A 25,252-nucleotide genomic window follows, 5' to 3' on the forward strand; every position below is an offset into this window, starting at 1 on the left:
GAAATCAAGGGGATTCATTGTATTGACAATGCAACAGTCTCAAGTATTACATTCATCAGTGCAGGCGTAAGGTATTAGTAACAGGGTTCCTACCATAGCCATATCATAATTAATAGGTCTGCATAGATGTGCATTCCAAAAATACATTCGAATTAGTTTTTCAAAAGAGTTTTAAAACCCAAGTTCCTTCCGTTGATAACTCTAAGAGTCTCATTGTGAGTCTGGGTTTAACAGTAAGAACAAGTGATATTTTATGTGCCCCCATTTTTTAGAATACCACCTAATTAGAAGTTGGGACCACATGTCATAGAACCACAGGGGATATATGAAACCATTTGATTTGAATAAATAGCTCATGCGTTTCCTATGCAGTAGAGGCTGTGCACCCTATGCTGCAAACATCCCTAAGGAATATCAAATTCAAATTAGGTGATATTTTAATTTGAAAAAAGGCATTTACACTACCAACAGTGTTTACCGATAACACCGGTGTTGGGCAATTTCGTAATAACATTTGCATCGGCCATCTGGTTCAAAAGGTTAATTTGAACGGATTCGTTTGCACAACAGTAACTATTTGCAGACAGTCATCAAAGGGGAAGAATAAGCTGGCTGTCAGAGGTTTCAAGTCTTGCAATTTCAAGAAAGGTGCAGAGGTTGTAAAAACACAACACTGCGAGGAATGCCTTAACAAACGGCAGGTCGGCAGCCATGTTAGGTCTGTATGAATTCATCATGGTTCTATGTTAGAAGTGTGGTAGTATTGACACACACATCTACATTAACATGAATGTGGCAATCTATCCGGTCCATGCTGAGCGCTTTCCTTACGTGTGGACCCCTTTGAAATAAGGCTGCTGTATTCTTGGTCCTATGTGATCATTTTGCTTTTTATAGGTCGCCCCAAAAAAAACCTGATTTTTCTCGTCTGATTTTGGGCGGCCTACAAAAAGTGAAAACCTGCATTGCCTCGCAGTCCACCTCCACCCCTACCCGCACCCTCCCGACCCTCCCCCAACGGGATTTGGTAAAAAGAGGGGGGTTTCACCATCAAACCCTTCTTGTTGACCCCCTCCCCCCACAAACTCCCCAAAAATAAACAAACGCAACACACACACTTACCCGTCATCCGTTTCCTGCTTCCTGGCGTGCCTGTCCGCCCCTGCACCCACTCGTGTGCAATGCTGGGGCTGGCAGTTTGTTGTAATGGCTCTTGGGTGGAATTCTACAACGTAGAATTCCACACATCCCATGATGTCATGTTTTCTTATGGTACTCTTGTTAATGTTCTACATTCCAGGAAGACGGTTGAGAGTTATCTGGACAGCTGTAATGTAGGTTTGTTACTGCTGGGCTGAGGCTGGTTGCCAATAAAGAAGCTCCTCAATCTACCGTGTGTCTTCTTTACCACACTGGCGACGAGGGCAACCAGCCTCCCAACCCACGCAGCCTATTTCGGCCCAGCAGTGCCTACGCCATCTCCCTGAAGGGCCGTTTCCTCGGAAGCTTGTACCCAGCTCTTCAAGGGAAGGGCTCACAACCGACGCCATCCGCGTCAAGTGACTTTGCGAGGCGAAGGGAAGTCAGTCCCTCCGCCACATCACTGGCCGGCGTGCCCGGCCTGCGCTCCCCAGCCGGGGTCGAGCGCAGTGCGAGTGAGGGAGAAGAGGCCAACGGACGCAGCCAAAGGAGGTCGCAGCGTCCAGTCGGCGCTTCCCAGCTGGGGTCGAGCGCAGCCCTCTGCTCCAGTGAGTGCCCCGGAGAGGAGAGAGAGGACCTCTGACGCAGACAACGAAGACCGCTGCCTCCGGTCCGCGCTCCCCAGGCCGGGTCGAGCACGGATCACCGCAACACAATCAGGTGAGAGAGTTGCGGGTACGTTTCCCCACGTTGCCTGCTGTGCGGACGTGTACCTGTTTACCGTTGTTCGCTAGCGAGCGGGAGTTCCTCTCCAGCTGTGTCCCAGGAGAGAGAAAAGTCGGCGGGGATCCAGGAGCCGCATGCAGTCCTCTCATTGGCACCAGCGTCCCAGTCTGCAGACATCCTCTGAGGAAGCCTACACGAGGGAGGGAGAGCCCTGTGTGAACCCTCCTGCCGATTCGAGGCCCCGCCCACTAATCATGTCTGCTGCACGGCAGGAGAGGGAGGGGGTGTAGACATTGAGTGGTTAGCTGGAAGTTAACCCCGTACCACCCATGAACGACTTTGGAACATTTTCCTTGCAAAACGCGGCTGCCACACGAGAGGAGAGAAGCCCTGTGGACATTTCAGTCAGCTGGAAGTGTTAACCCAGTATTTGCCAGTGAACAATTTCCAGTGTCTCCTAAGCGCCAAGGGATTACTGTGCAGTAATCAGAGAGGGGCACAAATCGCTTTTAGCTCCTGTTTTGCCTGTGACCTAGTGCTCGTCCCAAAGAATTTCCATATCCACCCCAATATGCAGCACAACAACGCGCGTCCGCCTCCAGCCTTTCTGGCCAGTCCTGGTGAGCCAGCAATTGTATGGGACTTATGGGTTGACACGTTCAAAGTTTACCTAAGGGCAGCAGGCGGCGCTAAATTCACGGATGATGAGAAGAAGGCCGCATTACTTAACTGTTTGGGGACCGAAGGACTCAGACTGTTCAGGCACCTTCCTGGCCCCAATGTGCATGCTGCCCCCGCTGCCCCCGCGGAAGGAGCTGAAGGGGGTGATGCCCTACCAGGGTTAGTACTAGCCTATGAAACGGCCTTAGGCAAGTTGGAGGTGAGATTTGGCAAGAGAGCCAATGTGGTAATTGAGAGATATCACTTCTTCTCGAGGGCTCAACGTTCCAGTGAAGGCATTGATGCCTATGTGACTGCTCTACGTACTTTGATAGCAACCTGCAAATTCACAGGCACCATCGACAAATACATACGTGATCAAGTGATGATGCAGACGTGTGATGTGCGTGTCAGAGAGAGACTATGGATAGAGAAAGATCCACCTCTAGATAAGGTCACTGAGATAGCCCGCGCCATTGAAGAATCCAGGAAAAGTGTGAGTCATGGCTGACAAAGGAGAAACTGTGCATGCTGTCATTCCCCGCAGGTCCACGGAAGCCAAAGGGAGGAACAAAGACACCAGAACGGGGTTTTCCTCGAAGGACCTGTGCAAGAATTGTGGGTGGCGTTGCCATGCGACGGGTGTAAAGGGATGTCCTGCTGCCAATGTGGACTGTAGGAAATGCAAAACTAAGGGACATTATGCCCTTATGTGCAGGGGTGTTGTCTAAGGACTCGGTGAACATGGTGGACACTCATGATGATGATGATGATGATGATAGTGGGCTACATGGGTTGTTCTGATGGGAGTGAAAGAAGCGTGTTGGAGGGTTCAATGCTGAGTGTAGGAAATTGCAAGAAAAGAGCTTGGGCGACCCTTATGGTCAATGGTGTCCCGTTGGAGAGGATGGTGGACACAGGGTCTCCATACACCATGATATCCCCTGAGCTATATGAGTCCAAATTCCACAAAAGGGTTTCTGATTTGTCCTCTCCTGACATAAACCCATATGCCTATGGACGACTACCCATTAAAGTTCTGGGATTTGAATGGGCTGATATAGAGTTTCAAGGTAGGATGGCTAGGGGTAAGTTGTATGTGGCCCACAAGGGTGACCCTGTTGTCGGGTGGGAGGAACAAGCTGCCCTCGAGCTACTTATTAGACCTGGAAAATCTATCCCAGTGATGAGCGTAACTGAAGGGAACAGTTGCAATGTGGGGTCTGGGGGGATAACGGCAGAAATCCTGGAGAGTAGATTTCCTTCTGTTTTCACTTCTGAGATGGGCAAATTGAAGGGTTTTGCACACAAAATAGTTCTCAAGAGAGGTTCAGTACCTGTTGTTCACAAAGTCAGAAGGGTCCCCATCATGGCTTGTGATGCTTTAAAGGAAGAACTGCACAAACTCAAGGATTCAGGGGTCACAGAAGAAGTGGAGTGTTCAGAATGGCTGGCCCCGGTGGTGTTGGCACGGAAGGGTGATGGAGAATTGACAATGTGTGTAGATCTCAGAGATCTCAATTCAGGCATTTGGGTTGACAGACACCCCCTACCTAATATCAATGAGATGCTTTCATTGGTGTCCGGGGCTTCATGTTTTTCTACCTTTGACCTCTCGTCTGCATATCATCAGATAGACCTGCACAGAGAGTCTCGGCCACTTACCTCTTTTGTAACCCCTTTTGGTGCATTCCGTTTTTGTAGAATGCCCTTCGGTTTAGCCTCCGCTGCTGCTGTTTTTCAGAGGATTATGCAGAAACTCTTTGGGGCCATTAAAGGTGTGGAATGTTTCCAGGATGACATCCTTGTGTGGGGTAGGTCACAGGCAGAGCATGATTGCAGGGTTCTGGAGGTGATGGGTGTTTTGAAAGATTGTGGTCTCACTGTAAAGCTTAGTAAATGCAAGGTAGGCGTCCCCTGCGTGACTTATCTGGGTAATTTCTTGGATGCTGATGATATTCATCCCAAGGCAGAATTGGTGAGGACATTGAGTGATGCAGCAGCCCCGGTAAATAAGGACCAGTTGAGATCCTTTATGGGTCTTAGAGAGTATTACAGCAGGTTTGTGCCTTCATATGCCGACAAGACTGTCAAGATGAGGTCATTACTGAAGAAAGGTGTGCATTTCGCATGGTCGGATCAGTGTCAGGCAGAATTTATCAAATTGAAGGAGGATATTGAACAGGCCCCGTCTTTAGGGTCCTTCTCCCAGCCAGGAAAACAATTCTCACAGTGGATGCGAGTGAGTATGGTATAGGCACCGTTCTGGAGCAAAAGGTGGAGGGTGAACTGCAACATATTGCCTTTGCATCCAGAGTGCTCAGAGAGGCTGAAGGCAGGTATGCTGTCATTGAGAGGGAGGCCCTTGCTGCTGTGTGGGCATCCAAATATTTCAGAACCTTTCTGTGGGGAATTGAGTACCCTCTACGTACGGACAACAAGCCTTTGGTGCATGTGTTGATGACTAGGGGTTTGTCTCATGCATCTACGCGGATCATGAGGTGGAAGGCTGACATGGCCGAGTATAATTTCAGAGTTGAATATGTTCCGGGAACCAGAAATGCGGTGGCGGATTGTCTGTCGTGCTTTCCGAGATCTCTTGATGATGTTGAGCCACAAGAGGTGGAGGGGGAGGATTGTACCCTGGTGGCCAGTGTAGTGCCCGCAGTGTCAGAGGTGGAGTGGAGTGCACAATGTGCAACTGATCCTGAGTTGATAGAAATAAAGATGGCGCTCAGCAGTGGAGTTGTTGGCCCTGAGTTGTCAAAATCCTATGGGCATGTGTGGGAGGAATTATCTGCGGGTCCATGGGGTGTGGCTAGAGGCCTAAGGTTGGTCCCTCCTCGTTCACTTAGAGGGAAGCTTGTTGATTTGGCCCATGAGGGGCACGTAGGGAGATCCATGACCAAAAGAAGGCTCAGGGAAGATTATTGGTGGCCCGGAATGGACGCGGATGTGGAGGACATGGTGAAAGATTATGCAGCCTGTTCCAACAGTGACAAGAGCAAAGCTCCTACTGCTCAACCCATTTATCCGGTGGAACTACCCTGCGAAGTGTGGTCCAAGGTGGCACTTGATATAATGGGCCCCATTGATTCATTGGGAGGAAGTCTAAGATTTATTGTTGTTATGGTGGATTATACTTCGAGATGGGTGGAGGCCACAGCCTTGTCTATCGTTACTGCCGAGAAAGTGGTTGATTTCCTCTCTGCGGTGTTTGACAGGGAAGGTGTTCCTGCAGGTTTGGTGACTGACAATGGCTCTCAGATTGTGTCGGAGCACATGCAGAATTATTTGAGTGATCTGAGGATTCGTCATCACAGAGTTGCACTATACAACCCACAAGCCAATGGTCTGGTGGAGCGTATGAACCGTTTTATCAAGGGAGCCATCCAGTTGGCCCTTGCCAATGGTCTTCCGTGGGGAAAGGTGGTGTCGGAATCTCTTAAAGCCTACAGACTAACTCCTTCTGTTGTCACTGGTCATTCTCCTTTTGAGTTGATGCGGGGGAGGAAACCTGGCTCCAAGTTGAGAGTGCCAGCCCTGGGTGGCGGTGTTCAGACTCAGGTGGACATGCATGGAGTTTTGGATCGAGTTTGCAGTAAGCAAGAACGTTTTTTGAGTGAACAACTGGCCCGTAGGAAGCTCCTTCCTGTGAAGTTTGGGGATTGGATTCAGGTCAAGAATCCCAGGTTTGTGGCTGAGGGTCTCAGCAGGTACTTAAATCCACGCAGGGTGGTTAAGCGTGGTTGTGGTTATGTGAAACTTGATGACGGATCCACATGGAGTCTTAGGCGTGTAGTGGTGGTGGATAAGCAGAAAGTGGTCTCTGTGAGTGGTGAGTCCAGCGTCGTGCCTGGTAATAGTTCAGGAGATGTTGGGGTGGGTTGTGATGGCCCCTTAGAGGGCTCAGCAGCTTGGGAGGGACCAGTTAACCTGCAGCCTGTGGTCGCTGGAGCGGCTCTTGGTCCCCCGGGGGTTGAAGAACATTCCTTTCCTATCTCTATGTCTGATTCTGCTGTTAGGAATCTTCCGGTGGATGAGAGTGAGGTGTCCGCATCTGGGGTGGATGACTCTGTTCCTACTCATACTCGGTCTGGCAGGGAGAGGAAGGTTCCTTCTAAGTACAAAGAGTTTGTTTTGGGTGCTGTTGTTCAGTAGCACCTCCTAGCCTTGTATTTTCTTATTTCCCTTCAGCACACTAATAGCCTTGTATTTTCTTATTTCCCTTCAGCACACTATGCTTTAGCTGCTGGTGTGTAACTCCTGGTGTGGTGTGTGTGTGTGGTGTGTGTGTGTGGTGTGTGTGTGTGTGTGTGTGTGTGTGTGAGTATTCTCGGGGTGATTGTTCTTTAGTTGAATAAGGGGGGGAGAAGTGTTATAATGGCTCTTGGGTGGAATTCTACAACGTAGAATTCCACACATCCTATGATGTCATGTTTTCTTATGGTACTCTTGTTAATGTTCTACATTCCAGGAAGACGGTTGAGAGTTATCTGGACAGCTGTAATGTAGGTTTGTTACTGCTGGGCTGAGGCTGGTTGCCAATAAAGAAGCTCCTCAATCTACCGTGTGTCTTCTTTACCACAGTTCGATTTAGAAAGACTGCACTGTGAGGTCACAGAGCAGTCTTTCCAAATCGTTATTTCTAATTTGGTTTTTCTAAAAAGGTCTATTGACCTAATAGTGTATTCTTTTGTGTGCACATATAGTGAATCCCGCCAAGGCAGCCACCCAACAACAGCAATGCAGGCTGAGAAGATGTGAGGGTTCAAGAGTGTGGGTTAGAGCTTTGGGGGTTCTGCCACAGGGGCTATTACCCCATACTCAGAGAGCTGGCAGGGACACCACGAGAGACTGTCAAGGGAAAGCCCCCATAAGTTCGAGCTCTGACACATGAATAGCCCCTGGGACCTCAAGCAGAAGCAGCATGAGGCAGCTCCTGTAAAAGTATATATCACATTTAATGACTCGGAATCGGATGTGCTATATATTTCTATGTCAATAACAGACCACACGTCTGCAATACAGTGCAGACACAGAAGATTTCCCACTTTGGCTTCAGCTCCATCTAATGCGGTGCAGACCACAGTGGTTTTTTCGAAGCATATCATTTTGGCTGTGAGATGATCCATGCAAGAAAACTATTTTCAAGTGTTTGCCTGCGTTTGAGAACAAGATCTACAGCGTAGACAGATCTTTGCAGGCAGGCTTCTGTTCCTTCATTGGCTGGAGCGCATTTCAGAAGACAGACCATAAAGGGTTTCTCTTCTGAAATTCTGCATTAGAAGCACAATTCATTCCCCTGAATAAATGAGTGGACATTAAATGATGCACAATAGCACTCATGGGGTGCATGAACTTTTCTGTACGAGGTGCAATCCAAAGAGGTAGGGGTCAGAAATGAATGATGCCCCCTGTGTTGATTCTGTCTCTGCGCCGTGTCTAACCAAGTGAATAGAAAGATGCCAGTGTGTTGGCAGATTTGGATGTTAACCTGTTACAGTTGGGCAGGCACAAATTGTGATTTTTAGTTTTGGTCACCACCTATAAACTGAAACGATTGCATTGGAATAAAGGTAGGATGGAGATGAGATGTGAGGAGGGACACAGAGATTGTGGGTGTTGTTTGGTTATTTTGCCACCGACTACCTGCCCTTTGCCATGCTAATTTCTATGACATTCCTAGCCATTAGCTGCTCCTCCACACCCAAAAAAAACAGCTTCCTCGAATCTCTTTGACCAGATCTATTAAGCAGTAACATCAAATCTTTGACTGCAGTCTTACTTCTAATCTATCTGCTGAGAGCTAATGTCTTAATTGCAGATGTAAATAGGCTACTCGTGTAATCAAATGTCTTAATCAAGTGTGCCTTGTCTTAAACAAGTGTCCCTTTAGCCTCCTGATTTATATCTGTTCCTTGCACTGAAGTTCTGTTAAAAACAAACAGACAAATACATAGTTTGGGCTTGTGTATAGGTATTGATTTTTTAATATTTAGACTAGATAAGCAGCATTGAGAATGATGACCTTCACTCAATTTCTGAGTGTTACATGTGCAGTTATTCAAAAACTACCATCGTTCTGCCTGAAGCTATACAATTTGGAACCAACTTATTTGATTATCCATAGTGATATTTTATTGCATCTCTTTGGTAAGTTTGAACCAATATGTACACATACAACCAACTACTTATCAAACTATACATAAAATAGATTTAAACCAAAAACATCTGCGCATAATACGCCAGTACAACCTGATACATACTCAATTAGCATCCAGGGTGGGGGGCTAAGGGGCAGTCGTTCTCCCAGCCAATCAGGGAGCTCACAACGCAGGATTTACCTCACTCACCTTAGGCTGCCCGTTTTTTTGCCGTAACCCAGAACAGAAGCAAGGCCTGCCATGGAAAGGGAGAAGGAACTATGGGTAGTTTGCTTCTCCCTTGATCATGCCCGCCATCTTGATTAATAGGTTTTTTAAGTTCCGAAACTACAACCGTGCCATTTCTCAAATTAAAAAAGAACTATTAGCATCCTGGTAAGCATGCCATAATGCTAATAGCAATAAAGCCCTCCTTGCTGGGGGGACTTTACTGGGACAGATTATGTCCAGTTTTCCATTAAAGCTCCCGCCCGTCAGGGTTTGTTTCTTAAATAATGAATTCAAAGTAGCTACACATGAAGATAATCAGCCTTTAATTTTTTCACACAGTGGAGTATCTGAATAGTACAACCACTTTTATGAGCTTCTTCAGGGCCATATTTCTTCACTAAAAAAGCAATTGCTTTTTAATTTTTTCTTTTTTCTTCTTTACAGTTTTGTATTGTACAAGTTACCATCTGACATATATGCTTAATGAATTCTAAGACTTGGAAACTTGTAATTAGATTAGTAAAGAAATATAGCCCTGAGGAAGCTTGCTATTGCAGATCTGATCATGTATTGCTCATGCTTTCACCTTACTTGACCCAGTTGTTTAAGAACTTTTTCGTAAACAGGAAATAAATATGGTTCAGCAAATGATTATGTATCGGGAAGGACATCCAGTTTTCTTGCCATGTTCACGCGGAGAGATTTCCACAGAGTAGGACGAAATATGACTTTTCACACGTGGACCGCAAAGATACTACAGTAAATTTGCACAGGTGCAAAACATTTAGCAAATTACTTGTGAATCTGCCTGGTTGCTTACATAATAAGGAACAGAGCAAACAGTTCCAAGCCATCCCATATAGGATTAAATGGCTACAGTGCAAGCTTTGCCCCTTCTGCTCAGAGGACCTCGTATGGCTTGGCCTTAGTCCCTGCCTCTGAGTTAGGTGCCCACAGTGCAGCTCCACCAGGAGCCCAAGTCCCCACCTCGCAGGTAGGTGCTCACAGTGTAGATCCAGCAGGATCTCAAGTCTCTGCCTCATAGTGAGGTGCCCACCGTATGGCACCAGTGGGATCCCATATCCCTGCCTCACAGTTAGATGTCCACCATATGGCATCAGCGGGTACCTAAGCCCCTATCTCACATGTGCCCACTGTGCAGTGCCAGTGGGATCCCAAATCCCTGCCTCACTGTTAGATGCAGTGCCCGCTGCATGGCACCAGCAGGAGCCTATGTGCCCACCTCACAGGTAGATGCCACAGTGTGGCTCTAGCGGGATCGCAAATCCCTGCCTTTCAGTTAGGTGTCCACTGTATGGCAGCGGGTACATACGTCCCGCCTCACAGTTAGGTGCCCACTGTGCGGTACCAATGGGAGCCTAAGACCCTGCCTCAAAGGTAGGTGCAGAGTGTGGCTTCAGCGGGATTCCAAATCCTGTTGTCACCGTTAGGTCCAGTGCCCACCACATGGCACCAATGGGAGCCTAAGTCCCCACATCAGAGGTAGGTGCAGTGTGGCTCTAGCGGGATCCCAAATTCCTGCCTCACAGTTAGGTGCCGTGCCCACTGCATGGCGCCAGCGGGAGCCTAAGACCCGCTTCACAGTTAGGTGCCCACTGTGCAGCACCACCGGAAGCCTAAGTCCCCACCTTGCAGGTAAGTGCTCAAAGTGCAGCTTCAGTGGGATCCAAAGTCCCACCTTACAATAAGGTGCCCACCGTACAGCACAAGCTGGAGCCTAAGTCCCTGCCTCACAGGTAGGTGCTCAAAGTGCAGCTCCAGTGGGATCTCAAGTCCCTGTCTCACAGTTAGGTGCCCACTGTGCATTACCAGTGGGAGCCTAAGACCCTGCCCCACAGGTAGGTGCACAGTGTGGCTCCAGCGGAATCCTAAATCTCTGCCTCACCGTTAGGTGCAGTGCCCACCGCATGGTCCCAGTGGGAGCCTAAGTCCACACCTCACAGGTAGGTGCACAGTGTGGCTCCACGGGATCCCAAATCCATACCTCACAGTTGGGTGCTGTGCATTGTTTACTGTTCACTTAATGAAATAAGAAAGGAGCAATCAATGTGTGCATGCACAACATTGTTTATGCCGACCCAGTAGCCTTTACAGCAGAATTAGCTGTGCAATTGCATGCATTTGGGCCCTGTGTGCTTTCTGAGTACTAGTATATGCACTAAAGAAGCACCTGTTGGAGCATCATTATGTAATGTCACCCGGGCAACATTTGGAGCAAAACCTGCTTGCTATATTCCCTATAATACAATTAGCAGAACTGATCTAAATACCTCAGCTCCATTATGCCCCTTATGCAAAATCCCTTATTTAATATGGGCTGGAGAGAAATCTGTTTGCTCATTTCCCTAAAAAGCCAGCACGGATTTGCTCCACCATTTTACACCAGTGCAGACTTTCAATAATATGGCACTGGCTTTTTAATTCAATTGCAGAGGAGCAGATGGACACGTCACCCCTAGCTCCTGCCCCCTCACCTCCATCGTACTGGAATAGCAGGAGAATAGCCCTATGTGGGACACGAGGTATTGTCCTAATACCGCATTGAGTGTATAAGAGCCAGTATGCACTCAGACAACCGTATCGATTTTCTGCACACACCATTGGATATCGAAGAGCTAGAAGTGAAATCAGACATGGGCAGAGTGACAGCATAAAAGAAAGACACAAAGACGCACTGAAACGATATGCAAATACTTAAAAAATAAAGATGTAACTGAAAGTGATTAAAGAAACATGTAATCGAAGTCGAAGATATCATATGTATCAAATAAATAAGTGAGGTGAGATTAAGTGAATGTACATATGCAGCAACGCCAGATAGCTGAGACATATAGAAGCTTTCTGCACAAGAAAACATAACGTGGCTAAGGCGGCTCTGAGAAAAAGATGGACGTCATACTTGTGTTGAAATTAATCAAGCTACATCAGAAACAGACCAGGGCTGCAGAATCAGAAGATGCTGGAAAAACAGCATTGTGTGAGGAACACAGAGGAGTATTTTGGCCCGGGATCAAGTATGCCACATCAAGGAATAATTGCAAGGCACAAAGAGAGTCAAGAGGATAGGTCATGTAAGTAAGACATATTTCTCTTTGATTAAACAAAGAAGAAAACATCTGCAAGCGTCAAGTATTGGACAATCAAAGATGCGAAAAGCCAATGCAAGGTGGAGTGAGTAAGTCTCCAGAGGCAAAGGGGAGTAATGACACCCAGCTTAATTAAATCAAATAGCAGTAAAGAAAATGATGAAATGGTCAAAATCGTGGTGTCCTCACACGTGACTCAGAAGTCGAAAACAAGGGCTATTCATTAAACTCCAGATGAAGGTAATGGTGTACCTCCACTCCCTTCAAAGTCCCAGAACAGAGAACAGGCTGCAAGGTCAACTATAAAGAAGAAGCCTTGGCTTGGGGCCTAGCCTATGAAAGATGATGGACTTATTGGGCAAGTGGGTAGTAGTCTGATGTTGTTCTCTGTACCTGAGTTTTGGATTGCTTACATGCTGCTAACGAACCGAAAGTCCAAAGTTGGGAGAGAATGCCAACCAATCAGAGTGTCTATGTAGCAACATGCTATACAATGTTCACATGCCAGCACAATGCTGTTATTCTGCTATAATCTGTATTGTACATATTTAGAGGTGGTTCAAGGTGTGCCTATTAGAGAAGGGGCATCCATTGATGTTACTAATACTTATATGATATATAAGTACATTTGTTCCCATAACCAAATCTCAACCTTTAATAGGTTTTACAGTTTGCCACGTACATCAAGGTATAAAGCCTTTGTGTCATCAAAATTGAAGTGTGAGTGCATGGACTACAGTTTATTGTTCGCCAGATTGCCCTACTTTATTTGAGCTGACAATAAAGTAGTACTTTGCCATGTTCTTTTAGTCTGTCCGGTGATTTGTGTCCGAGATCATTTTAGGTAATTCCATCTAGCACATGAGACGCTTCAAGGTGCTAGAGCACATTTTGGTAGCAGTGCTGATGGCTCTGGTCCAGTTGACCTGGGCGCAGATCTAGACTCTAATCCTACTGACTACTTTCGTCATTAGCTGGAAGATCGTGGAGCTTCCTGTGGAGAGCAGCGCACAAGGCACACGTGTAAAAAGAATCGGCCGGCAGGTGCCCCTTTGAAGAAATTCCTATCAGGTCCCTGCAGGTGCCCCGTGGACTGAAGGTGAACTGGTCGATTGGGGAAGAGTCGATGCCGAAGGAGTCAAGCTGAGCCACAGATGTAAGTAGAGCAACGAAAGTGGGAAATATAGGTGGAGGGACTGTATTGTAAAAATATGTATGTAAGTAACAGGATTTTTATGGATTAGAAAGAAAAGAAATAGATACCTTGATTCCTGGTTTCAAGAGGGGCGGAAGGGCACGCACTAAAACTCCAAATAGGATTCCTGAGGCAAGGCCAAAAAGATGAATGCTTATAAAACTCCAAAACGGGGTAAAAAATGAGATGAGATACATTTACTACAGATAGTAAAGGAGGGCATACAGAAAAACATGTAAATGCACATGTGTATGGAGTTATACAAATGTCAGTGTAAAACTTTTATTGTGTTTAGATTAGGAGAGAAAAACAAGAGAAAAAAATGAAGTTGATCATCAGATTTTTAAATCAAGAGATTGACATCAATCAGGAAGATAAACATCAAAGGAGAATAATACATAAATAAAGAAGAGATTATTATACTGTCAATAATAAAACAATGAGACAGCAAAAATTAATAGAAATTGTAAATGACAGGATAAAAAGAACATCATTGCATAGATTTTTTAAATTGGTTAAAAATGTGGGTTTTCTTGCTGTTGGGTGGCGATTGATGGCGCATGCTCAAATGAATTAGTGTGGTATTTTGATAAAATAAATAAAAGAATAAAATATCTGGTAAGTATTGGCAGTAAAAAGCGACTTGTCATTGCAGGGGACACTACCTTTTTACATCTATGAAGGACACTGCCAAGATATACCCCCAAAATAGGCAGCATTCATGCAGAGTGGGTGAAGGGCATGGCTAATGAAACATTTATGCTGTGTCCCCGAGAAGGCTCGTTGTCAAAAACAGTATTGCGACATATGACAACATATTTGCATGCTACATATAAGGGGAAGAAGTTGCAGAAAAGGTTGGCCGTTTTAGAGTTGTGGAAGATGTACCAAAGCCAGAAAGAAGATCCGCCTGAGAAGGAGTGGATGCTTAATCGGCATAAAGGGGAAAATGTACCACCTTCGGCTCCCCTTTTCCCTTCTGAGAACAAGAGCGCATACACTTAGAAACAGGGATTTTATCCTTTAAAGGAATTCATAGCAGAGGCGTTAATCCGACATACAAGCCCCCGCTTATAACAGTGAGGACAACATGAAAGAGAGCAAAAGCAGAGAAGGCAAATATATGTCAACACGCAGGGGAAGAAAACAGCATGATGAGAGAAAGGACAGACAGGAGAGACAAATGGAGATAGAGGAAGAATTAAAGAGACAAAGAGGAGTGAAGGACAAGGTTAAGGGAGTGACGATAGTACAGAATAAATGGATGGGAGGACAGATAGTACTCAAACTAGATGACAAAGGCATTAATGGGGTTGGAGAAAAAGAAGAAAGAAGAGCAGGAAACAAAAGAACAAGAAAAAACATGCAAGGAAGAGAAGGAAAAAGAGAAGAAGTGAAAGGAAGAACAAAGAAGGCACGTGGTGAGGAAAGAAAAGGAGAGACTCAAAGAGAGCAAATGAGAGGAGATAGAAACACAGAGATTGAAAGTACATAGGTTGCAAAGAAGGCAAAAAGAAGATGAGATGAGAGAGATGAGGAGAAGGGAAGACAATATGAACAGAAGTAGTGGACTAAGGGATAATGAAATAGATAATCTATTCAATAAAGGTATGGTGCCAATTGAATCACGCAAATGATCAGAAGAAGAGAGAGAGGGTCACAACAGACCCACAGGGAGTTGCAAGGGATACCGAGAATAAAAACATGGGGCCCAGTATGGAAACAACGGTGGCGGTAAACCCGCCGCCACCGTTGTTTCCATGCCCGGCGATCACAACTCCTGCAGGCGGGAGGTGATGTTCCCGCCAGGTCTGACCTGGCGGGTTTAACACCGCTCGCCTGCAGGCAGACGAGGAAACACCGGCAGCTGCCGGTGTTTCCATGATCCCCATTCCCATCGAGTCCCATAGGACTCGATGGGAATGGGGATTAACACCATTCCGCCTCCGTGATTCCCGGGAAACCGGGGTTGTAATGCCCCAGTAATTCCGGGAATCATGGGAATCACGAGTCCGGCGGTAACCAGGTGCTTTTACCGCCGCGGTTACCGCCGGACTCGTAATGAGGCCCATGGGCTGACAAGTATGAAGCAGAAAACATAGCAAAAAGGATTGGGGATTTATATAGGAAAATTAGGGATAAAGATGGGTATAAAACCAAAGAGAATGTCGAGGGATCTCTATCGAGGGAAACAGGAGGAAGGTCAGATGACATATTAACAGATGAACATAGAATGCTTTCTTTAAGTAGACTAGATCTTGATGATGTGTAAAGGGATGAGACCCATACAAGCTGGGCATAATGATGTCAGACAAAGAAAGGGAAGAAAACGAGAAGGCGCGAAGAGAGGGCACATGCAGTTTTTCAAAAGACTCAAGTGTGGAAAAAGGGTTAAAATGATCAGACTTAGAGGACCTTAAAGAAAAAACACCATAAGCGACACCATACACTGAGCCACCATAAGCACAATTTTGCAGAAAAGGAGATATCTCCCCGACTTATGTAAGCAAATTAAGGTCACTGCCAGGATGGAGACAAACGGGCGAGACTAGACCAACCTGGAAAACAAGAAGTGTGTGAATGATTACGGATCAAGATTTCCACAATTCCTGTTATTAGAGAAAGGGGGAGGATGACCAAAATATATGCCAGAGCCACAAATGGATAAGGATCATTTGAAATGTAAATTACCTAGTTTGACTTCAGGTGCAGGAAAATGGATTTATGAGTTAGAGAGAATGACATCAAAAATTAAATTATGGAGGCAAAAGGTGATATAAAAGGCCTGCTGGCAGCATTGTAGGGGAGAGGGCTGATTACGTTTGGAAATTAGCAGGGTATGCAGGTGTGACAGCACAAAATATGACACAGAGCAAAACTATGGTGGGCGCTCAGGGTACAATATCCCGATACATCAGACATAGGTATGGTTATGACTAGGAAAATGGAAAATGGGTGAGGATGAATATCCTGTTGCCTTTATTCAAGATATTCAAGAGCGATGGCGTCTCGAGACGAGAGAACCATGCGATAAAACAGTGGCATTATTTTACTACATATTAAGCCAGGAATGACCCAAACCAGTGCAACGGCAGATGAAGAAACAGGTAGTGACGGAAGTAAAGCCATAGCTAGAAATACAGTTGTCTATCGTACATCACTGTCGATTGTTAATGGAGAAGAATAAGAAGAAAGATGACAGTATAAAGCAAAAAGAAGCGAAGTTAGTTCAGAACAAAATGCCCAAATTAGCCATGGAGGGAGCGGTATTGACGAGTGGTAAAGGTGTAACGACACAGGAGATGTGACCAGCGCAGCAAAGTAATGGAGTGGGATCAGAGTGGGTAACATTTTTGGCCATGAGGCAGAGGGAACGGATATAGGGGAGGATGAGGTGGATTTCAAAACCCTCTGGGAGGAGGAGGATTTAATGGCAGTCAGCTGCAACAATGTTAGAATTGGGGGAGGATGGGACATATAGCCACAAAATGTAGAAGTAGAGGGGGCATGCAGCAAAATTGGGAAACTCCAAGAGGTGAGATGGGGTATGTTCCACAATACAATACAGAATCACAGGAGTATTATGGCCAAGATCACACGCAGAATCAGACACGTGCACTGCAAACACAGCAAACACAGCAAGCTACATTACAAATGCAACCGCCACAGGGGCAACCACAGCAAGTGCCCATGCAATCACAACAGATACAGACCCTGCAAGCGCAGACACAACAGGTCATGGTACCACAATGGAATATGAATGGAGGAGTCCCACAAACACCCAGAGCTAAAATAGGGAGTGTGACTGTCGTAGGAGGAAATCCTTTTACAGGGATGAATTAATATCCACAACGGGACAGCCCACAGAGTGACCTGATGTGTTCAATACTATCAGTGACACCGGACCCCAAGAGGAACCAAGGGTCAACGTAACGATAGGAGGCAAGACTTTTCTGTTCCTTTTAGACACTGGAGCAACTTGTTCCAGTGTCCGTGAGGAAAAATACACAATGCCAGGCATTGCCATGAATGCGCAGGGTTTCTCTGGGGCGATAAGCTTAGTTCTTTTTACAGACAAATTACCAATCTCTATAGGAGAACAGGACATGTCTATGCCTTTATTATATTCTCAGCAGACACCAGTTAACATATTAGGGTGTGACTTGAGGACAAAACTTAAGATGACGATATCTTTTACTGATGAAAGAATAGTGTGCTCCACTCGAGGGATGTATTATATGAATGTGAAAGAGTTCATATTAGCCTTTACAGGCTAGAAGGCATTACGAGTCTGTTTTGATCCAGAAGTATCTTTGTATGGAGTGACTGTTATTAACGTGGTTATCCAGGTTGGTAGGTAAAATGTTGAGAATACCTGAAGAGTTTTTGTTTATACCAGACATACCTATGGATGATGAAGGACAGGATACCCCCTAGAGAAGCAGCAGTGGTCAGAGAAGAAAGGGTGGTTGTCCATGGGGCAGACAATGAGGGAATAGGATGGAGAGCAGTGATAGCCCTTGGTGAAGGATAGAGGTTGACAGACTTAACAGACATGGAGCTTTTCAGGGATGATTTCTCAGATTATGAATTAGTATTTTTCATAAATCTCACTTATTGGATTAAAGTGTAGAGCAACCTTGCCACGAGCAAAGCAATTTCCTACCTCCAGAAAAGCAGATGAAGGTATATTTGAGACTATTTCCACTCTAATTAATCAGGGATTATTGGTGCCATCGGAGCTCCCATGTACCAAGGCTGCGGACCAAGTGAAGAATTCCACTGGGGGTCATGGAGATTTATTCAGGATCCCTGCCCCTAAACAATATTGCTGATGCAGAGTTTCCTTTAGTTCCAAATCCTTCTATAATATTATGTAACATTCCATTTAAGGCCAACTATTTTACAGTTATAGATTTAAAAAATGTGTTCTCCTCAATTCCCCTTCACAAGGACTCACAAGATTTGACTTCATTTTTGTATAGAAACACGTGCCTGAAAAATACTCATTTGCCTCAGGATTTCTGTAAGTCCACTTCAATCTTTAACAGGGTCCTACAGATGGACTTGGGTAATGTACAGCTGGAGAGTGCAATAATTAATTACGTATCTGACATATTAGTATGCAGTGAAACAGAAGAAAGATGCAGAAAAGACTTGGTTTGAGTCATGACCATACTAGCAGAGAAAGGATACAAAGTAAACAAAGAAAAATTACAATATTGGCAGGAAGAGGTCATCTATATAGGACAGCTAATCTCTCAAGAAGGGAGAAAAGTGACACTTGAAAGAACAGACACAATTATAAAGACTTCAGAACCTAGAACCGTGAGGGAAATATAGCCATTTTTAGACCTATGTTACTATTGCAGGGCCTGGGTTTTTGATTACAGCACATATATTCAACCACTTTTAAAAGGACTTAAAGATGCACAGGTAGACAAAAGTAAGATAATATGGACAGATTAAATGACTGAAGGATTTGCAGAATTACAAAAGGCAATCAGTACAGCCCTGTGCTAGTGATTACAGACTATCATGAAGAATTATATCTATTCCCATTCAAATGGAACAGTTATGACAGCAGTCCTCACACAGAAGACAACACTAGGACATGAACACAAACCATTGCTTACTATAGTGGCCCAAAAGTACAATGACTACACAAAGAGCATCAGGATACAAGGTCATTATTTCGAACCCTGTGATCAAAATTGTTAGATGCAGAATAGTGAACCCAGCAACATTCATAGCTCTAGGAGGTAGGGACATTTTCTTTAGTGATGGTTCTTCAAAAGTTGACCAAACGACGGGCGAAAAGCATACTGGATCAGCAGTAGTAAAGCTAAACTGTGAGGGTAAATTTGAAGTAGTGACAAGTGTGAGATTGCCTTCACTTTGTTCAGCACAGGCTGCAGAATTAGTGGTGCTTATTGCTGCACTTTAAAGATACGAGGATGAGGAAGTGATGTGTAGTCTGTCTATGCCAATGTGACATCAACTGTAAACGCAGGTTTGTCACGCTGGAAAAGGAGGGGCTTCATGCGCGCATACGGCACACCAGTGCAACATGCGTCCCTATTGGATAAGCTTATTGAGGCTTTAAGACTTCCATTGTCTATTGCAGTTGTGAAATGCACAGCCCACACTAAGAGAACAGATATGATTTGTCGCAGGAACAAAGCTGCAGATTTAGAGGCCAAAAAGGCAGCATATTTCCCAAATATTTCTGATTTTGAAGTAAAAAGTGTTAAACAAATGTCAGGACAGTGTATGATCATAAAGGAAGGTTTTAATGTGTTGTCTATTGTTCAGTTAATTGAGTTACATGGTTGAGCCCCACAAGAAGAGCAAGATTTATGGAGAACGCGGGGTGTGCTTTATCCCCCATTGTGGCAATATGGAGGCAGGAATGCACTGGAAAGCCAGTTATGCCTCTAGCATTATTGAGGGTATCGCTGGAGCAGCTTCACTACCCTGCGCATACGACTCGAGAGAGTCATGCTACTATGATTGCAGAAGATTGGTTTTCAACAAATGTATTAGAACATGTGGTACAGTTTATTGTAAATTGCATCGTGTGCCAGAAATTTACAACAGGACACACCTTGCGAACAGTGAGAGGAGCAATCCTACACCCAATGGCCCATTTCAGCATCTACATATAGATTATGTTGATATGTTGCAGATGTGCAATGGCTATTGGTACATGCTGGCGGTGTAATGTTCCTTAGGCAGGCCCATGTACACACCCCGATGCCGCATGCACTGCCAAGTTCCTCAAGCATGAGGTGTTCCCAATATGGGGTGTGTGCGAAGTCCTGCGGTCTGACAATGGACCGCATTTTGAAAATGAACTATTTGAGCAGGTTACTCTTTTATTAGGTATACAGCAAAAGTTCTCTTCTGCCTGTCACCCACAGGTGAATGGGATTTGTGAACATTTAAACAGACTTCATAAAGAGAGGAGAGCAAAAATAAAGTTCACTTTAAAGAAGGGGTGGTTACATTACCTACCACTTGCATTATATGCACTACGAAATCAGCCTGGCTCAGATCAAGACCTAACTGCTCATGAGTTGGTGACAGGACGCTGTATGAGAGTACCTATTGCTCCTCCTAAAAGGTTAGAAACGGATGCCCACACTGTAGCGAAGAGATTAGGTGATGAGATGCATGATTATTTGTCAACTATTACCGCTGTGTCTCTTATTTCTTAACAGATCAAGAACCGGAGAAAAGGGTAAAAAAGGATTGAAGAAGACAGCCAACCAATTGATCCCGACAATCCATTGAAGCAACCTAGTTTATATCCAAGAGACCAGGTGCTGGTACGAAAATGTGTTCGCACCTTGAATAAACCCCTGTTTCGAGGGACCATAAGAAGTGGAAGAAGTTATTCCCACAGCTGTCAAGCTACAAGGAAGACAGGCCTGGATGTACCTGCACGACATCAAAGGAGAAACCTTGACCCCTCCTGCATCTACTGACATGAAGCACGAGAAGAGATTCCATGCATGCAGACCAGATCGGCTACTAAAAATAAGGATAAGGAATTAATAGACTTGCAGCTATTCTGCAACTATTTTAGATAGGTACAAGAGACCTATGGATTGAAGTCACCTGGCCTAAGCCCCGCCCACCTGGTGCCTTCCTTGTTGCCACTCTTTTTCCCCACTTAGCAAGCCCCGCCCACCTGGTGTCTTCCTGGTTGCCGCTCTTTTCCCTACTCAAGGAGCCCTCCAGCATCTTTTCCTTTGCAGATGGGGAGCAGGTGCGAGTGGATCTATGTCACCTGGCTTAAGCCCCATCCACCTGGTCCTCAGGCCTAGTACGGTAGTCGCCTGTCTGTTTCCATTTCCTTCCCACTCTACCCTCCCTTTCTTATCTATGGTTTAGCTCTTGCACTATCGGAAATGTCGTCAGGCCAAGTAAGATAGTTAATTTCACATCCTTACTGGTCATGGCCTGTAAGAATGTAATTGTATTTTCCCCTTGTTCCCTCCCTTGCCTTGAAGTGCTTTGAAACACATTGGGCCTCATTACGAGGTTGGAGGTAGCCATGGCGCTATTAGCGCCATGGCTGCCTCCAAACTCGTTCCGACTCTGCCCTTTGTGAATGGAGCAATTCCCGGTCCATTCCAAGGTTGGCGGGTCCGGTAATTCCCCATTCACCAGGGCCATTCCGCATTCCCATTTGAGCCCCCATAGGGCTCAATTGGAATGGGGAAGGTGCAAATAACGGTAGCGCAAATTGCGGTACCGTTATTAGCTCGAGAGTGCCTTTGTGGGTCTCGTCCTTAACGCCTGGAAAAACCAGGCATTAAGGGAGGACCTGCAAAGGGAACTCGTAGTAGGGTGGTAAGGGATTACCGGCACTGGTGCCCTTACCGGTGCCGGTAATCCCTTACTGCCCACCTCGTAATGAGGTCCATTGTGTATAGGCGCTATATAAATAAACTATAATATCATATCAATGTATTGACGTACCAGATCCAAAGAAAAAGAGCACATTGCAACCTCTGTGCTGCCAATCATAATAACATTACACACATTCTTGTATGCTGTTTTTACCTATATATTGCAGTCTTACCCAGCTCTGATAAGACGACAAGTGGACATTGTGACATTTCTTGGTAATCCTAAAAACAGTCATATTATTTTTAGAATCACTGGTGCTATTATCCTGCTCTTTTTGATATAAAAGTGTGATTTACAAAAGTGTGAATAACAAAGTTGCATATTGAATTAAAATTAGATGGGAAGGTTGCAAAATATAAGAGACTCATTACCATTACGAAAGTCGATGAGTTTTTCTGGAATGGTAATTCTGATTTAATTCTGCCTTATGATTTCTCTTTTCTTCCTTATTATTATGGCATTTAGACATATAATGATTAAAAATGCAGATTCAGTGGTTCACAATGAAACATTTCTTATAATCCCTAACAAAAGCACAAGTAGCATCTTGCCTGATTTTTTAAACAAATTGTTCGGCTTAAAAGGGAAGCTGGTGAAGATAATTAAAATATAAAAACATATGTCGTGACTCGCCTCCTTTCTCTCTGACCGGCCCTCCCAGGTAGAACTTGGGTCCTTTCACTCCTCTATCACTCTCTCTACTTGTGGTGTCCCCCAGGGATATAACCTGTCCCCCTGGTTGTTCTATGCGGATGACACGCAGCTCTCTTCCAGGCTACACTCAGGCTCCTCCTCCTCCTCGCTCATCCCCGACAGTCTATCTGCAATTCAGTCCTGGTGTGCTGCTAAAGATCTCTGCCTGAATGCCAATAAGATAGAAATCGTCCTCATTGGGACCCCAGTTCCCGCTTTCCCACTCTCACACTGGTTGGCCTCACTTGGCCCTGGGCCCTCACCTGCAAATGAGGCAAAAAATCTTGGGGACATCTTCGACTCCACTCTCTCCTTCTCTTTGCACATTTCAGACATCTCCAACAAGTCCCACTATCAACTGTACCTCCTCAGAGGTATTCTACTTTTTCTCATTTTCACCCAGAGGCTCACCACTTCGAGAGCCCTGGTTCTCTCTAGGCTGGACTACTGCAACAGCCTCTTTCTCAATCTTCCTACTTCTACTCTCTGTCCTCTACAACTCATCCAGAACAGAACCGTGAGACTTATCCTTGGGCTTAAGCTTAGGGACCGCAACTCTCTGCGCTGAAATCCCTCCACTGGCTCCCAGTGGCTGCAAGGATCAAGTTCAAGACCCTCTGCATAATCCACAAGGCTTTCTGGAGCCTGGGCCCACACTACCTACAGCGCTCTCCTCCTAAATACTCTCCTTCTAGAGTCCTCCACTCGCCCTCCTCCAACACTCTGCGGGTGTTTGCTTTCACAAACAGAGATTTGTGGGTAGATCTTTATCCTCTGCAGGTGCCTCCCTCTGGAACAGCCTCCCTGCCTCTCTTCGTCTTGAGCCGAAGCACCTTAAGTTCCGGAAACTTCCCAAGACCTTCCTCTTGTCCTCCTCCTCCTCCTCTCTCCCTCTCCCCTGCTAACCTGTGTTCTTTTTCTCTCAACCCTCCTTTCTCCTTCTTCCTTCTGCCCCTCACTCTGTTTCAGTTTTTTGCTGACTGGTTGCCTGGTTCACCTCCAGATCCTTACACGTCCCAGGCCTCCCACCTGTCTTTGCACTCACCTTCGGGCCACTGCACTATGTTCAGCATTATTGTACTTTTAGCGTATGCTCCATGAGTAAAGCAACCTCTCTACCTCTCTGCACTTAACCGAGGACCTTGTTGGACTGGATGTGTTTGCTCCACCCACCCCATCCTCCTCGCACCTCTGTCTGTACGCTTGCATGACCTAAATGTCTAAACACTAGTAATGTTTGTCTGTCCTGTCCCCCCGCCTCCCTTAGCTTGGTCGCATCTGTAAACACTTCATGCACTTGCACTAGGAGAAATTCTGTCAGGTCTAGTATGCCAGTTTTCTGTTTAGATCATTTGGAAACTTCAAGGCCTAAGAATGATTACTATTTACTCTTGTTCCCTTCCTGCCTTGAAGTGCTTTGAAGAACTCCATCTGTGTATAAGTGCTGCATAAATAAACAATTACAATTACAATCTTGATAATTTCATCCCATTTTAAGAATAACATTTGGTACCAGCACATGAGTGGGGGAAAGAACCTCAGATGAAAGCTACGACGTATGTTCTCTCATCCCCTATGCCATGAATGCAGCCAAAACATTAATTGTGAGAGAAATACCTGCACATGACGCGAAACGCCTCAGCCATCTAGCAGCGTGCACAACCAGAGGACAAACGAAAGGAAGATGGGAAACCCTACAATGGCTATCAAGGAGAAAGTTTCCATATGAAGATGCTTATGTGAAGACACAAAAGATGGAAAGGGAGATAGGCTGGATGAGCAAGCTGCTTACATATCCATCCCTGACTTGACTTTAGAACAAATCAAGGTTGTTAAAATGATGAGGCTGGGTTTTTCAGACATACTGGAAAAATCAGGAGTAACACAATGCTGGGAGAGTCCTCAGTTATTGGTATGTGCAAGTGGCCAGGATCGGAAGAAGGAATGCTATCTTGCACTGCACACTTATTGAAGAAGGAAACACTAAGCATAGTGCAAATAGTAAATGACATATGCCTAAAGTCATGGGCCAAGTATTCTAAGCCACCAACATCAGTTGATAATGAAGCAGGACCAGCATCCATAATACCAAGAAATAATGCAACAACCATGCTTCAGGAACAAAGGCCTGGTTCTAGTTGGAGAAAATAAAGGATCTAAGCAGATACTTGAAGTACCAGGAATGAATGGAGGAACTGTCGTGCTGATGAATCGATATTGGGCCTGTGGATCCCAAGCTTATATGCAGTTGCCCAATAATTGGGGAGGAATCTGTTCTATCATGGTAATACATGTTACTGCATTAGTGATCCCAAAAGTGACCTTCATATTTAACAGTTCCCAAAAATGAATGAATACCAGGGAAAGAAGAGGTCACTCCAACCTCTGTCGGCTGAAGAGGGAGAACTATTTCTCATCAAAGTCAATAGCAGCCTATGACGATATTCTGGCAGAGCATAGATTATTCAGCAAGACGGCAATGATATTTACATCTATATTTATTCCAGGACTCCAGACTTCAGTGAATGCCAAGTGGGCACAAATCACCAGATGGGAGCTGCTACTAACGATCAACGTGACAATAAAAGGAATTAATGCAATCAAAGAAAAATTGAGGGCCATCAGTCTTATGACCCTCCAGAACAGGTATGTCTTGAACTTAATTACAGAAATAGAAGGAGAAATGTATGTCAAGATCGGTCCTTCTTGCTGTAAATTCACACCTGCCCATGATAGAGAAAATGGAACCCTGACAGAAGCACTATGTTGACAACCCTGCATACAAAGATGGAAGATGAAGCTGATGAGTAGGAAGACAATGATTGGTTTTTACTCTGTTTTCATGGATTCTAACCTGGCTGGTGAATACCTTCAAGCTTCTTGGAACAATACTAGTTTTGGCATTGCTAGGATTCTGTCCTACAAGGATCATT

The 25,252-nt window shown here is 45.2% G+C and overlaps 1 protein-coding gene across 7 annotated transcripts in view; it reads right to left on the reverse strand.

Moving 5' to 3' along the window:
• Positions 1 to 25,252, reverse strand: part of LOC138504370 (tropomodulin-2-like) — a 462,370-nt gene that overhangs the window by 43,407 nt on the left and 393,711 nt on the right. The gene's annotated exons all lie outside the window — the stretch shown is intronic.

The sequence above is a fragment of the Ambystoma mexicanum genome, chromosome 11 (assembly GCF_040938575.1).
Source record: "Ambystoma mexicanum isolate Mex_15411 chromosome 11, UKY_AmexF1_1, whole genome shotgun sequence".
NCBI classification, from domain to species: Eukaryota; Metazoa; Chordata; class Amphibia; order Caudata; family Ambystomatidae; genus Ambystoma; species Ambystoma mexicanum.